This window comes from Impatiens glandulifera, chromosome 3 (assembly GCF_907164915.1).
Source record: "Impatiens glandulifera chromosome 3, dImpGla2.1, whole genome shotgun sequence".
In the NCBI taxonomy this organism is placed as follows: Eukaryota; Viridiplantae; Streptophyta; class Magnoliopsida; order Ericales; family Balsaminaceae; genus Impatiens; species Impatiens glandulifera.
The window spans coordinates 51,059,753-51,074,660 of NC_061864.1; positions in this window are offsets into that span (position 1 = coordinate 51,059,753).

Consider the following 14,908-nt stretch of genomic DNA (forward strand, 5'->3'; position numbering starts at 1 on the left):
AATATTCTATTTTTTTTTATTAATTTTATTTTAATAATAAAACCCAATAATATCCCCCAAATAATTAACATCATACAATCAATCACCCAGAATTTACATATTTTATGATTTAAGAGAAAATATAATAATTATAATTTTTTTCTTCTTTTATCAAAAACATAGATTAATGGTGAGAATGAAATAGAGATTAGAGGGATATTTTAAAAAAAGATGACAAATTAGTCAAACTATTTTTTTTCAATAAATTAATTCAACTATCATATGAATAAATGGTAGGCCGATCTAGATACAAATGTACTATCTTTTAATGGCTAGTCACAAATATAAAATAGTTTTTTTTTTTTATATGATGTTTAATATTTTATTTTTTAGTTACAAGTTTATAATGTGGTATAAAATTTGTATTTTATAATTATATATTTTATCGATACTAAATTAAATTTATTTGTAATATTATTATACATATTTAATATATAGTGTAATATAATTAAATATAAATAATTTAATTTTCTAATTTCATTACTAAAATTTATATTTATAAATCATTATATTATTATATTATCATTTTTAACTATAATTTAATTAAATAATAAATATGATTAGTTAATTAAACAAGAATGATACAAAACTTTATAATGAATAAATATACTAAATAGTAATAATAAAATTTAAGCTTGTATGAATAAAATATTTTATTTAACTTTATATTATTTATCAAACACAAAATTAAAATATATATATACAACTTATATATTTTCTATTTTTTAAATTAAAAAACACTAAATTAAGGGTGAACTAGTCATTTAGAAAAATTGATTAATTAAAAGTATATACTTTTATCGGTTAATTTGTCGTTAACTCATTGATTATTTAAATATTAAATATAAAATAAACTGGACAAGATAAGATAAAATAATTTACTGGTAATTTATATTAATAAGTAAAAAATTTAAAATAGAAAATATAAACAATTTAACTATATTATAACTATATCATATAGGTTTTGTTTGGATTTGAGTTTTATAAATAAAACTTAGAGGAAAAAAAAATAATTGTTAATAATTTTGAGAAGTTGATGATTATTTTTAATAAAAATAATTAAAAAGTATTGATATATATAAATAAAATAAAATTAATAATTTAAAATAAAAAATATTTTAGTATTTTTGTTAATCAAATAAGTGACGTGATTGCTGAGAAGTGTTCGATTAAAAATTGATTTTGTTTGAATTATTTTTAAACCCAATGAAAATAAGGCCATAAACTTATAAACTATCAAAACTTTGATTCAAAATTTGATTTCACATTTAGACATTTTATTTATATTTGATTTATTATATATAATAATTTAAATAAATAGTTAACCTACCCTTTGTTATTTCTTCTTTTATATTACTTATGCTATTTCAAGTAATAATACATTTATGAAGTTATAAATATTTCTAACGCTATAGAAAAAATAAAAAGAGAATTAAATCGAATTAAATAGACCGCGATAAATATGATAAATATACATATTTGTATCGTTTTAAATAATATATCGTCCTCGTACACACTACTACAGATGAAAGAGAGTGTCAACAATTGAAGAGACGAGAGAGTCATACATTATTGAGAATAAGGGACGAGAAAGAATACAACAGTTTTAGTCATGGCTTCTCAAAATCTCGTATCAACATTTTATTTTCCAATTGTGGTCTTTCATTCCTTCCCTACCGAAGCAGCAAGCCCTTGTCGCATTCTACCATTCCGCCACTCTTCTTCTGTTTCATTCAGGTAGCATAGATTTTGGTGAGATTAGTGTTGTTGATTTCGTTTCATGAGAGGTAATTTATTCTAAGAATTAAGTGGAATCCAATGCTATAGAGATTTCGCTAGAGATCGTTACCGAAATATAGAAATATCATCTTGCAAATAGTTAGTGAAAAGAAAGACCTTAGAGGTAAAAATGTATTTTAAAAAAAAAAAATAAAATTAATCAATAAACTTGCAAAACTAATTCTTCCTCATTTTAATTTGAAATAGCAGAACGAAAAAGAAAGAATACAGAAAGGTAGTTTTTTTTTTTAAATTATGATGTATAATAAATAAAATATAATAAAAAATTAACACATTTATAACATTAAACAACTTAAGGATTATGTTTGTTTTTTCGTTACGTTAACGTTGTTAATACATATTTTGAGATATTTATTAACTACCGATTAAGACATCCTAACAAACACAACATTAACCCCTCCCTTTGTATATAACAAAAAAACTCTTAATCATAACAATCCAACTGGAACAATCCTCCATAACCAATCCTTAATACAAAATTTGATTGGTGTCATTTTCTTTGTTTGTCTATTTCTTAATGTCAATTTCCATTTTTAATAATATACAATGATTATGACCATATTTTCTGTTTCAATTTTTTTTTCATATATATATTTTTATAATAAGCTAGCACATTCCTAAATTCATGATCATAATTTTCAGAAAATTTTCACAAATAGGTTGAGAGAACTCTATGATGTAATTGTTTCTCTCATTTTTAGATTGTTTATTAATTTCTCTTATCTTTCATCATCATCATCATCATCACTAAGTTGTTCAAGTTCAACAAATTAAATATGACATACTAAAGATAGAAGAATGTCTCGATTCAAATCTTGTCCTCATTCTTTCATCAATTACTTCTAATTGTCAATCAATCTCTCTTCTCTTCATTTGATTTTGGTTGGAGAATCCATTATTTAACTCTAGATAAATCAACTTGCAGCTCCGATCTTCAAAATCGAATGTTTAACGTCCGTCAATGTAGGTATAGTAACCAACTCATCAAGGTAACTCACTCAAACTTTAATTTCTAGATTCGTCCCTAGCCGCAAGGCTAGAACTACTTTTAAGTCCAGCACGCAATTGACGCGCGACTATCGACTATATTTTGCCCGATAAATATATTTACATTGTAAAGTCCTTTAGATCATCTCCAACCGACCTGCAAACCTATCTCCATAATAGGTTTTAGCCCTCCAACCCACCTGCAAACTTAACTGCATTTTGAGTTTTTCTGCAAATTATCTATCCTCCATACTCAAATTTGCAAGGACACTGTTCATATACTCAAAACTTTTCAAAACTTTCATTTTAGTCCTTTTAGTTTGTTTTTAATTAATTTACATAACTTATTTATATTTTAATTTGTTTACCTATTTTATTTATTTATATTTTAATTTATTTATATAATTTATTTATATGTTTAATTAATGATAATTTTAATTTGTTTATATGATTAATTTATATTTAAATTTGTTTACATTTATATTTTATATTTTTTAAGTATTATAAATTTATAATAATAAACAACATTGTATAAATAATTGATTTATAATTAGAATTTAAAAGTAATTAATAAGTTGTTGTAAAGTTATGGGTTAAATTTGTAATTTTAGATAAATATATAGATAATATTGAAAAAATTAAAAATTATTATAAAAAGGAAAATATTCTTTTGAGTTTGAGTTTGAGTTTTTGGGTTAGAGATGAATTACTGTTTGATATAATGTTTACTGCATTTTGGGTTTAAGAATAAGTATTTGGGTTGGAGATGACCTTAGACATATTCATCCCAACCATATCACAAACATCATATGCTCATTTTAATCATGTATTGACGATTGATGGATCACCGGAATGATAATCGATTGATGAATTGATAATAAGTAGTTGAAAGTATAATTTAATATAAGCTCAACAAATATACTCACGAGGACAACTCACCTATTAAGGCAACACATTTAATAAAATAAAATTTGTATTTAAATGTATTAATTTTTTAACATAAAAATATTTAGTATAGTGGTTCAAGATGAATAATAATAATAATTTTTATTAGGCTATATGTTCAAATTTAAAAAAAATAAAAATTAACTAAAATTAGAAAAATCAATCTTTTTTATGTTTTTTTTACATGGGAGTTGAAAGTTGAGTTGAGCATTATTAACTTAAAATCTTAGAATTAAAAATTAGAATCTACAATAATATTTAAACTAAATAAATATAATTCAAATAAATTTTATATTACAATAAATTATAATATATATATATATATTTTTAAATTTCATTAGTTATTAAATATAATGATAAATCAATTTAGAGAATAATATGATAATTAAATATTAATAATATAAAAAGCAATTACAAAGTCATATTTTACTTATAAATATTTTTTTTTATACTACATTCCTATAAGATATATCAACATTTTTATTTATTTATAAAAGTATACCACTTATAATTAATTGACAACCTATCTCTTATATAATTAGTGTTAGTAACAAAAGCCACCAAAAATTATAAGATCACTTTAGTATTGTCTAAGCATAACACTCAACATCCTCCGTTCTATTTAAAGCGCTTTCTTTTATTTTTTCTAAGACGATTATATTTATCGGTCAACTCTTTAGTTGGATAATAAATTATATATATATATATATATATATATATATATATATATATATATATATATATATATATATATATATATAAAATGTATTTGATCTGAATTTTATTTATTTAGTATTTCAAAATATAATTTAATTATATATTTATAAATTTATGAATTTAATTTTATATCTATAACTCTCATCTAATATATTAAAATTTTACAATTCACAAATAAATACACAGTTTGGACTAAGTGTATACTTAAGTAAACTGGTTAAACCTAATCCATAGGGTCTAAACCAAACCAAAAATCAACTCAAGAACTGAATTACAAATAGTTTATAAATCATTAAGTCGAACATAATAGTTTGGTAGGCAATTAAGTGGCACATATGTGTGCAAGTACGGAGCCAGAAATTAAAATCTACCCGATTTAAAAAATACTTTTACAAAAACCAATCTAACATGCTAATATTTTTTTAGTCCATTAAATATTAAAAAATGGTAATAGTTAAAATCAAGCTCGGTTAAAATACAATAAAAAAAATATGACATCAGAAAAATAAAACTGCTAAAGAAAACAAAAATACATTTACTTTTTTTTTCTTAATTCTTAGCTTACAAATAAATAAAATATTATAATTTTCTTGGAATTTAAAATTGAAAAAGTAAAAAAATTATCTTTAGAACATTAAGAATATAAAAACGATACAAATAGACACAAATAGTTATAACACAACATATACCAATAAAACTATGGATAATAAACACAATCCTAACACTTATACAAAATTGGTGAGGGAATTAATTTCAATTTAAAACTTGACGAGTGAATGTATTTTAATCTAGAATCAAACTTATATTTTAACAATATAAATTATATGAATCTTTAAGATAATGAATTCAATTTTTAAAATTAGGATAGGCTATTAGAGTATAAATAATTTTTAATTATGAATAAAATATATCAATGTTGTTTTATTATTATATAATTTTGATTTGCAAAATTATTATTATATAATAATTATATAATTTTGATATCTCATTTCCTCTACCTTTACTCTCCTCTCATCTCATGTGTCTTTAACAAAAAAAAGTATTAGAGACCAGAATGGGAAATTTGACGAAAATGACCCTAATATTAAATTCGAAAAATGACTCACGTTTGATAAACTTCGCAAATATGACATTTTCGGTTTGTAAAATGTCCGTCTTATCCCGTAAGTGACGAGTAATATGTATTGCGCATGAGGGGCATTCAGGAGCATTACGTATTGCTCCTCACGCGTAATATGTAATGCTCCTCATGCGTAATACATATAGAGCGCGTAACTTCACGCGCAAAACTCTAATATATAAACCCTACCCATCATCTCTTCGTCTCCGTTTCTAGCTGCTCAATCACCTCCTCAACTCAACGTCTCCGTCTCAATTCTGATTACGCATGAGTCTAATATATAAACCTCTAATTTTTATTTGATATTTAATTTTTGAAAACAAATTTTATGTCTAATTATATTATTTAGTAATAATTTTGGCAAAATAATAAAATTAATCCAATTGATAACTTATACTAACAATAAATTGAAAGTGATTTACTGCAGATTTTTCAAATGGACTTCAACAATTTGTTTGAGCATTCCGACTTAGCCCTCTAGTTTGGACAATGCTATGATAGTTGTAACCTTTTTATTCTTTTGTATGTTTTGTTTATCACTTTATCTTTCCCAAACTTCTTAATTTATTTAAAACAACCATTGACTTAACCTTAAGTCAAATTTTGACATCCAACCTATCTAGAATCACATTGATCTACAAACATTATTTAAATGATTTTATCCTCAACTTATTATTTTTCAATCACGATCCAAAATTTGATCTAAAGTCAATATATATAACTAATATTTAATTATTAGTATTATTTAATATGATCTAGTATATGTTTTTCTTTATTTTAAATAAGAGAAGGTTATAATTTAAATTTATTTGAAATAATACACTAATACACCACCACTAATGCGAAAATTGTCTAGGTTAACGCCAAGAGTCGTCATGTTGTTAAGGATTGTTTTTTACTTAAGTATTTAAATTTAATTATAAATTTAATTACATTTTAAAGATTTTAAATCATTTTAAAGATAAATCTTATTAACTGAAATCTCATAATATAATATCATAAAAGAGAGGAGAGATCATAGTGATAAATTTGATTAAAAAAATTTATTTTAATTTTAAATGGTTGGTCTTTTTATTTTAGAGTCGCCACTTAATTTTAAAATATTATAATTTTAAATATTTTTTTAACTTCTATCGATGTTTGATGACAATCAGAAATGACTTACACACTATATTCTCGGTGCACATTAAAAAACTATCTCTACTTCATAATTTTTTTTCTATTAAGAAAATTGGATTGTTATGTTTATTTTATCTAATTATTTTTTCAAATTCTAGACATATATTAAGATTTGACATCTTAAATTTAAAATATTAAATAAATATCGATACCTATAATTGTTGTCGAAAATAGTGGAAAGTGGTACATATAAAATATCAATTAAAAAATTATATTTAAGAAATAAATCTAATTGGGCCTTTATAATAATTATTATTTTGTAAATATTCTAAAATTATTTTAAAGGCATTTTTAAAAAAAAATATATATTTAGAGCCTTTAAAATTTGAAAAATATTAAAAATCAAACGATTTAAAACAAATAGGCCATGGAGCAGGCTAGACCGGACGCTGGGGGACCACCAGTTCGAGGGAAGTAGTTCGATAGCGAGTTGGGTCGGATTGGATGCGGTTTGGGCCGGGGTCAATGTAGTTTGACTTCGATCAATAAAGAGAGAGACGTTCACGGGTGGACCAAGCGAGGCGCGGTCGACTCAAGCAGGGGCGAAACCAGGATTTGAAACCTACCCGGGCTAATTGTTTATTAAAAAAATCTATCCGGGCTAGTTTTATAGTTTGCTGTCACCAATGTCTTTTAACGACGAAAAATAACCTTTCAGCGACGGAAAATAACCAATAACGACGGTAATTTACCGTCGTTGTTGATAAAATACATAAGTCTCCCCGGGCTACAGCCCGGGCCAGCTTGCACTTGGCTCCGCCCCTGGACTCAAGAACTGGAAGTCGGGTTTCGGTTGAGTTCCACTTCGTCTTTCAACTTCCAGTTTGACCAAAACTGCAGGTTTTTTTTCTTTGGCTAGGAGACTCTAATCGCGAATCCAAGGACATGAAGAGCTTCGTCTCCCCATTTGGAACGAGTTAGACAAGCACCGGAGTCGTCATTCAATCGGGAAGGCCATCAACGAAGCTCCAACATTAATGGTGTTTTTGGAATCGGAAAAATCCATTTTTTATTAAAGGTTTTAATTCGAATTATGATCTCACAAGCATCCTCCTTAAGGTCATTAGAGTTAAAACTAATTGGATAAAACTAACTTGCTACAAGTTTTGACCAATTTAAGAACTCAAAATTTCAAACTTTTCTAAAATTTTTAATTTTGAACAAACATATATCAAATCGGCCATGATTGATCTTAAAAGGTTCCTAACATCGTTTACAAATAATCTAGGAGCTTTTGAAATCGTCATTCGTGAGTAAGAGATCAAGAAAAGAAAAATTTTGAATATTTTAGTTCATGATTAGTCATATTTAATTTAGATTTATTGATTTAAATTGGCTTTGATAAAAGTTCATAGACAATCTTAGGATCAATTATAAATCAAAAAATCAAAGAATCATGCAATAATTGAAAACATATGAACTCAAATGTGTAAATTTTGATTTTGATTCATAACATGAAATGAATTGAAACATGAATACAACTTAAAATGAGTTGAAATACACTCTTAGACACTTGTTAAAACTTTTGGATGAATCAAAGTAGAGCTTAGATGCCTTACACAAAAATTCTAGAAACTGAAATGCTTGAAGAAATATTTGTGGCGTATTTTTGTTGGAGGTTGATTGATAGCTTGAGAACGAGTTCTTGATCGGGATCCATTTTATAAATAGTTTATGTAGGTGGATGGTCTATAACCCCTGAAAAACCCTAATTCCCGGAAAAAAAACTCGAGGTCTGAGAAATTTTAACATCGATTTGCGTGTCAGAAATATTTTTTAATAAAACATTATTTTAAAATATTTATATAAATATGTTCTGACATTTTAAAATTAATTATAACAATAATTAATTTTGATAAAATTTTAAATAATCTTTTAGATTTAAAACAATCAAATTAAAATTTGATTAAAGAAATCTGTATTTTAAATTAATTCAACAAATTATTTATTTGATAAAAGTCTCCAATTGATTTTTAAAATCAATAAAATTATATGTCTACAAACGTGTTTTTGACCAGAATTTCTTTTAGGTTCGGTGTTTGGTGATACTCAGAAAAGGGCTTTCGCACTATATTCTGTACCTATTAAAAACAGTCTTTACTTTATAAAGTCTTGGCTTTTGAAAATTTGGTTTTGTTACATTTTTTTAAACCAATTATTCTTCATGTCCAAGACATGCACATATTTTGCTTGCATTTAAAATTGTAAAACAATATTTAAATGGTGATACATGAGGTTAATGTCGACAATTAATGAGGAATGTACTTGAAAAATATCAGTTGAATGCGTTAGGATTAAAAAATAAATTCCAAGCAGGCCCTTATCAAAATATATTTTATTTTCATATTTTTAGAAAATGATTTGGGGTTCCAAAATTATAAAAATTAATTTTGAAATCTTAAAATTTAAACCAAATAGGCCTTCGAACCGACTCTCTCGGTGTTGGGTACGATTATCCTCGGTCTTGGGCTAAAAAACTCAGTTTTGGGTTGAGGTCCCTTAGTCGAGGTGCGGGAGCTCTTGGTCGAGGTGCGGGAGGCTCTCGGTCAGGTACGGGAGGCTCTTGGTGTAAGAGGCTCTCAATTGGGTGCGGGAGCCTTCGATTGGATGCAAAATACCTTGGTCGATGCGGGAAGAGATCTCGGTCCTGGGCTAACATAAGCTAGGTATGGGCTAAGTTTCCTCGATCAGGTGCATGAGAGTGATCAATTTTCCCTCAGTCCTGGGCTAACTCTAGGATAAACCTTGGCTAAGTTTCCTAGGTCCTAAATTAAATCCAGGTTGAACACTCGGTCAAATGTTAAGAACATCAAACTACAAGTTTGATGATTTCGATTTGGGCATTGATTCGTTGATCTTGGGGCATGGGAAGCTTCACTTAATCCCAAAGAACATTTATAACATCATCCCGATGTATCATTCGATCGGGATGATGTTCCATTAAAATAAAATAGTTTTTTTAAGAAAAAACGGTTTTTGATTTTTAAGGTTTGATGAAGCGTGAGGAGTTTGTGAATAGTTTCCTTACGCTTCATATGGTTGAATGAAACCAAAACATGAACATCGGTTGTTCTTTTTAACTAATTCAAGAACTAATTTTATTTTGAGAAAACGACATAATATTATTATATAAAAAGACCCGAAAATGGTAAATGATTACAAAAAGTTCAGGAAAATGAATGAACCAACAAAATGAAAATAATAATAAAAAACCAGAATGAGAACAAAAATGAATGACACAAACAACGAAGCTTAGGGCGCTTTGAAATCAGAAGTAATGGTGACTTTCTCATATGCATTGCTTCATCTTTGACAAATCAACCAAATTTTTTTTCACAAGTGGGAATTCGCCTTCATGTTCGAATGAGTGAATTTCCGTCAAAGATAATTTCATTCCAAACAAACTCTCACATCATTTCGAACCCTTGTAAATGTTATTGTGTTCCTCTCCATCTAAATGTGATAAACAATGTTTGTAAAGAAGCCCTTGAAGACATTTAAACTAAAGTTATTTCCCTTTGTCTTGATGATTTTGACATTTGAACTGAATTTTTTTATTTTTTAAAAGACTTAGTTTAAGGTCAACATTATCGGAATGGCTTGGACTTGGTTTGAATATGTTCCTAACATCTTTATAAACATATTAGAAAGGTTTATGGGTTGTCGTTTTGAGTAATAACTCAAGAATAGAAACTCGATTTTGAAAATTTTCAAAATCAAATTTGGGTATTTTTAATTTAGGTTGATTGATTCAATTTTATTTCGATGAAAGCTTACAAATGATCTTATGATCATTTTTCAATTAAGAAATCAGACAATCAAGTAGTATATAAAACTGGTCGAACTGAAATGTGAAAAAAAAAAATCAATTTAAACTTGTAAATTGAATTACAGTATGATTGGAAACTTATTGTGAGTTGGAGAACACTCCTGAACTCTTTTAGAAGCTTTGTGAATGTCTAAATTCGAGTTTTACAGCCTTACACAAAATTTCCAAAATTAAAAAAAAAAACTTGAAAATTTTAATGGTGGGTTTCTCTTAGGGGTGATTGAGGGCTTGGGATTGAATTCTTTGCCTTCAGTTTGTCTAGGGAGGCTATATTAGGGCTGAAAACGAGTCGACTCGAGCTCGAGTAGAGGTCTACTCGAGCTCGAGCTCGAAAAAATTTCAACGGCTCGAACTCGAGCTCGAGCTCGATCGAGTATCAAAATTAAAGCTCGAGCTCGAACTCGAACTCAAAACAAGTACTCGAGCTCGACTCGAACTCGACTCGATTAGCTTGAATTTTACCGAGCTCAAGAGCTCGGCTCGAGCTCGACTCGATTAGTTCGATTTATAGCTCGAGCTCGAACTCGACTCGAAACATACAAAATTAAATCATATCAACTAAATAGTTTCACACTTTCAATATATCAAAAGATCACAACAAAATGAATAAACATATAGAATTATTCATTTCACCTAAAACATAAACATTCCATCAAAATCAAATAGAACACACAACATTACACATTAAAACATTCAACTTAAAACATAACCATTCTAACTAAAAATATCTAAAATCCAAAGTCCAAACATACAATATATTAAATTAGTCCAACATAAAACAACCAAACTTACTTAATCAAAACTCCAAAGTTCCCAACATTCCAAAGTCCAAACTTACTTAATCCAAACTTCCAAAGTCCAAACTAAAAAATAACACCTTATTTGGATTCCGGAAGACAAATTTCTTGATAAGTATTCATATTAGCAAGATTCCTAAATGCAGACATTAAATTGAAGATAACTCATACCAATTTCATTCAACCTTTGATTTGGGACAGTATTACAGTATTACAGAAGTGGTCTTTAGGGATTTAGGTATTACAGAGTACAAACTTAAATGCAGTATTACAGTATTCATATTAGCAAGATTCCTAAATGCATATATTAAATTGAAGAGAATCTAGTTCTTTGTTGACAGATCGGAAGTATAACATATCGAATCTATGCAAGATTGAAAGAGAATAAAGAAGAAATTGAAATGAAAATAAAAAAGGGGAAAACGATGAAAACCTTTCGGTGCTTTGCATTGAGCTCCTTGGTGACGTTTGCTTTCTCGTTTGATGAAAACCTAGTTCTTTGTTGGCGGCTGTCCGAATGAACTATGGAGGAGAAGAGGTTAGGGATTTTGGAGGAGAAAGGTTAGAGTTAGGGATTTTGGACTTTGGAGGAGAACTGGAGAAGAATGAAGAGAGGGTGCCTGTTAGGGATTTAGCCATTTAGGGTATAAATTTATATTTTATATTTTAATACTCATATTTTATATTTAATTAAAGTATTACAATTTTTTATATTATAAAATATAAAATATAAAATATAAAATATAAAATATAAAATATAAAATATAAAATATAAAATATAAAATATAAAATATAAAATATAAAATATAAAATATAAAATATAAAATATAAAATATATAATATATAATATAAAATATAAAATATAAAATATAAAATATAAAATATAAATTAAAAAATATATATAAAATATAAAATATAAAATATAAATTAAATATAAAATATATTAATATAAATTATATATATTCGAGTAGCTCGTCGAGTACTCGAGCCGAGTATATAACTACTCGAACTCGGCTCGATTATATAACGAGTCGAGCTCGAGCATTCTCAAGCTCGAGTTTGACCGAGCTCGAGTCGAGCTTTGACCGAGCTACTCGCGAGCAGCTCACGAGCAGCTCGTCTCATTTTCAGCTCTAGGCTATATATAGTCTCACAAGGTCGGTTGATCGACCAAGTGGATCGAATTTCAGTCAAAAGTCATCAATGACGTTTTGTTTGTTCTTCAACCAACTTGATCAATCAAGCCATGATGAGGCATATGATCGTAGGTGAAATGATCACCATGATAGGGTGATCATTTCATCTTTTGAATTGGTCGATTTGGTGAATTAACGTTGGATTTCCATCTTTGAGAAATCAAATATGTCAGTTGTTCATCATTGTTGTTCACGGCGATGAAGAAGACAAACCTGGAGAGAAACGACGATATTTCGGGCCAAAGCGCGGACGCTTGGGAGTTATGTTTGTGTTTCGTCTAGGCTTGAGCATTCCGTTGCATCTAGACTAACGACATTGATGCGCGCGTTAGTTGTTCCCTTGTATCGCGAACGTGCATCTCTTCCGTTGCAGCGGGCGACGCGACTGACTGTCGGACGTTGGATGACTATCCAGCGCTCATTCGATGACTATGAGGTTTGTTGCATTGATCTCTCTTAATTTCGGTTGCAGCAAATTCCGACCATTTTTCCGTCTTAAAGTTTGTTTGAAATTGATTTTTTTCAATCCTTTTTTGCTTCATTTTCAACCTACAAATTATACAAAATATTTTTTGTCAATTTATTTATTTATTTTATATTTTTGGGATTTAATAAATAATTTATTTATGATAAAATGGATATAACATTTATCCTAAATTATTTATTTTAATTCTCTTTAACTTCTTAAAATTTATTTGAAATAAAATAAATATAACATTTATCTCAAATTATTTTATTTTTTTTTTTACCATTATTTTAATTAATTAGAAATTAAATATTACAATAATTAATTTAGTTAATTCAGTTAATTATTTAATTGTGTTTTGACCTCAATTTTAATTATTTTAATTTTATTTTTTTTAAATAATTATTTTATAATTTTTTAAATTTGGGTAATTAAAATTTTAGTGCTTTCAAACATATTTAAATCAAATTAATCAAATATTATTTGTGTTAATTTTTACTATTTTATTTATCAATAGATAATATATATATATTTTTTTATATATAATCAACTTTGTGCCTTGTCTGAAAACATAAGTTTCTCTGGAAAAAAAAAGTGAAAAAGAACCCAAGTTTTCAATTAAAAATTATATTGATATTATTTATAATCCTACAATCATAAAAATATAATTTCATTCTTATTTTCTAATCTGGTTTTATGCTTTACCTACTCTTGTCATTTCCCTTGGCATAATGGTCACCCATTACTTAAAGGAAAATTTTCACTAATATTCCTTCCTTTGAAGGATTCTAGCTTGTTTGGCAGATCATGTAATTCTTATATTTCTTTCTTTTTTAATCAATGATGTTATTTTTACTTAGAAAAATTGATTTAGTTACTAAATTGTCAAAAATATAATAATTATCTACCTTTTAAAAAATATATATATACTTATTTTTAAATCTCAAAATTCACATCACTCCAAAATACAAAATCAAACAATCTCTGACATTAGAGCTTGTTTGTTTGAAGTTTGATTATTTGTTTTTTCTTTTCTTGTTTGATAATAATAAAAAGGTTATTTGAATTTTTATTGATTAAATTATTATAATGTATTTTTTATTTAAATTTTATAAAAATAAATTAAAAATATTTAATTATTTTATTAATAAATTAAATAATTTAAAAAATATGATATTAATTTTTATATAAAAAAAGCTAATATCAAACTAGAAAGACATAGGTCTGGTTCTTTTTGGGTTATTTTAAAAATTCAAATCAAATCAATTTTCTAATAAATCATTTCTCAACAATCATATCATTTATTTCATTAATCAAAATATTAAAAGAGTATACCTTCTAATTTAAATTATTATTTTATATTTTAATTATATATATCAATACCCTTTAAGTTTTTTTTTATCCAAAATAATCATTATTTCCTAAAAATTATCATCCATCATTCAATTTATTTCTCTCTTAATTTTTTTTTGGGAAAACTTCTCTCTTAATTTTTAAAAAACCCATAACCGAAAAGGCCATATAGTTATTTTGTTTGGAGCAATAAATATATTAACAAGTGTTTTAATATTTAGATATATGACAAAATAATTAAAATATTTTAGGTTAGATTACACTTTAAAAATATCTTTAAGTTAGAGTGAATATATGAATATGAATTTTAACTTTCTAAAACTAAAATGTATATATATATATATTAATTAGATAAGTAACAATATCAATTTTTTAAATTTAACATAAATTTTCATGATTACTTTACCAAAATTAAACAAAGATAATACTAAAAAAAATAAAAAATGCTAATTTTGTTTACTCCACTTCCATCGTTCCAGG